The 3,032-nt window shown below is 39.9% G+C and overlaps 1 non-coding gene across 1 annotated transcript; it reads right to left on the reverse strand.

Annotated features, from left to right (window-relative positions):
- Window positions 1-1,141: 1,141 nt before the first annotated feature.
- Window positions 1,142-1,244, reverse strand: LOC114501219. Its single transcript, XR_003684971.1, has one exon. It is a non-coding gene; the product is annotated as a small nucleolar RNA U13 (small nucleolar RNA).
- Window positions 1,245-3,032: the final 1,788 nt, after the last annotated feature.

Consider the following 3,032-nt stretch of genomic DNA (forward strand, 5'->3'; position numbering starts at 1 on the left):
TCATAGTAATTTCTTAAAATCCTTTGTATTTCTGTGGTATCAGCTGTAATCTCTCCTCTTTCATTTCTGATTATGTTTATTTGGGTTCTCTCTCTTTTTTTCTTGAGATGCCTGCTTAAAGGCTTATTGATTTTGTTTTCAAAGAATCAGCTCCTGGATTCATTGATCCTTAGAATTGTGCTTTTAGTCTCTATGTCATTTAATTCTGCTCTGATCTTGGTTATTTCCTTCCTTCTACTTGCTCTGGGCTGTCTTTGTTGTTGTTCCTCCAGTTCTTGTAGATGTTTGTTTGAAATACTTCTACCTTCTTTAGGTAGGCCTGTATCGCTATGAACTTTCCTCTCAGGACTGCCTTTACTGTGTCCCATAAGTTTTAGATTGTTATGAGTTCATTTTCATTTGTTTTCAGAAACTTTTTGATTTCTTCCTTGTTCTCATTCTTGACCCATTGATTGTTTAATAGCATGCTATTCAATCTCTGTGAATTTGAGTGTTTTTTAGTTTTTTTTTCCCTGAGGTTGGTTTCTAGTTTCAGTTCCTTGTGTTCAGAGAAAATGCTTGATGTGATTTCAATTTTCTTAAATTTGTTAAGGCTTGTCTTGTGTCCTATCATGTGGTCTATCTTTGAAGATGCTCCTTGTGCTATTGAAAAGAATGTGTATTTTGCTTCTTTCGGATGAAAGGCTCTATATAAATCAGTTAAGTCCATTTCATCCAGGGTATTATTCAATGACACAATATCTGTGTTGATATTTTGTTTGGAAGATCTATCCATTTTTGATAGTAGGGTATTAAAATCTCCTCGTATAAGTGAGTTGTAGTGTATATCTTTCCTCAAGTCCTCTAAAATTTTCCTTATGTATTTGGGTGCTCCTATATTGGGTGCATATATATTTATAATGTTTATGTCTTCTTGATGGATTCTGCCCTTGAGTATTATGGAGTGTCTTTCTGGGTCTCTTTTTATGGCCTTTGTTTTGATTCTATTTTGTAAGATATAAGTATTGCTACCCTGGCCTTTTTTTTTACCTCTCCATTTGCATGGAATTTTTCTTTGCAGCCCTTTACTTTCAGTCTGTGTAAGTCTTTTGTTCTGAGCTGGGTCTCTCGTAGGCAGCATGTCACACACTTTTTTTTTCCACATCAGTCAGGTAATGGCCCAATGTTATAACAAGGTTGAGGGAGGCATATCTCACACAAGAGTGTGACTATGCAATCATCATGCTTATGAACTACAAAAAGATTAGGTAACATGTTTTAAATAACAGAACTTTAAAATGAACTTAGGGTTTGTTTGCATCTAACTCATAGGATCTTTCTATTACTACTCACTGACTCCCAACTGCCATATTTAAATAATTACATTCACTTAAGAACCAGAAACTGAACAGATACATATAAAGAAGAAAAAACAATGGCCAACCCTGGCTGGTGTAGCTCAGTGGATTGAGCACGGGCTGCAAACCAAAGTGCCTCAGGTTCGATTCCCAGCCAGGGTACATGCCTGGGTTGCAGGCCATGACCCCCAGCAACCGCACATTGATGTTTCTTTCTCTCTCTCTTTCTCCCTCCCTTCCCTCTCTAAAAAATAAATAAAAAAAAAAAGAAGAAGAAAAAATAATGGCCCATTGTGGATGGCTCATTGAAGACAGGGGAGAGCCAGATTATAGAGGGCCTTATAAACCATAGAAGAGGGACTACTTTTAAGTGACAGGAAGCCATGGAAATGTTTTAAACCAACACGGTACATGATTTGCTTTTTATGAAAAACAACCCTGGTTACAGTGTGGGAAATGATATGGAGTCCACAGGAGTGGCTGTGGGGAGATTGGTTGGGTGGCGATAACAACATTTCAGGAGAAAGAGGTGGCTTTGGTTGGTGGCAAAGGGCTTCATGAAAAATGGGCAGATTTGAGAGATATTCAGCAGTTAGAATGAGCAAGACTTCATGACTGGCTATAGATTGGGGATTTTAAGAGCAGATGGGTGGTTATGAAACCAAAACTCAGCTTCTAGTGCCTACTGCAACGAAAACCATCATGAGATAAGTGCTGGTGCAAAATAGTTTATTTGGGTGCTGTGACCTGGGAGAATGGCAGGCTCCCTCTCAAAGACCATTTCCACTTCCTCCCTAAGCCCGTTGTTTTTATTGGGATAGGGAGGGGAGAGTTCTTTTTTTCCCTACCCAAATATCTTGTTTGTTTTTGACACACTGGGAACCTACCCATGTATCCTTTTAGCTTTTGGCCACTCAGAGTAATAACCATCCCTCCCTGGTGCTTCCTGACTATCTACCATGTGGGAAGGGGTTGCTGCAGGTCCTGCCATCTGGAAGCCTGGAGATACCTTGCCGCCTTCAGTCTGCCTCTGGGTGCTGGACATAGCATCACACATCCTGGGGAGCTGGTTGGAATCCCCAGGGCACCCCTGGATACCAGAGCACCTACGTCCTCTCTGAGGTCTTCTTGTGGCCCTCACATCCTGAGGCCTGCCCCTCCTAAGTGGCCAGCCCCAAGCCCACCCTGCTGCCAGCTGCCAGCACTCCAACTGACTATCTATGGTAACAGAGGTGTTATTTACTAAAACAGAAAATACTGGTAGAACATCTGATTTTTTCCTGAGATGTCATTTGACTACCATCTAATTAATCAATAAAAATCCCTGTTAATAGAATTTCTTTTGTAGTTTAAAACTGCAGTTCAAAAAGGCTACACTCTTGCCTGAAGTACTATTCTTCCAGTCTTTTCCCATCACAAACCTAAGCTTAATCTGTCTCCTCCAAGAAATCCCTTTTATTTTTCCTGCTGGAAGTCTGTCCTTCCTTTGTTCTCCACCTCTACACCTTTGGTTTAGCTGTTGTCACACTCTGCTGTTACTTTTGGATTTGTATCTACTGCCTTGATCAGACTATAATCCTCTTGAATTACACTTGAATAAACATAGACTGAATGAATACTTGAATTGATAGGTTTGTATTCCCACTTTCCTTTCATTTCACTGAAAGTAAGATGGTTTTCCAATTTAAAAAGGGA

The sequence above is a fragment of the Phyllostomus discolor genome, chromosome 6 (genome assembly GCF_004126475.2).
Source record: "Phyllostomus discolor isolate MPI-MPIP mPhyDis1 chromosome 6, mPhyDis1.pri.v3, whole genome shotgun sequence".
Classification (NCBI taxonomy): Eukaryota; Metazoa; Chordata; class Mammalia; order Chiroptera; family Phyllostomidae; genus Phyllostomus; species Phyllostomus discolor.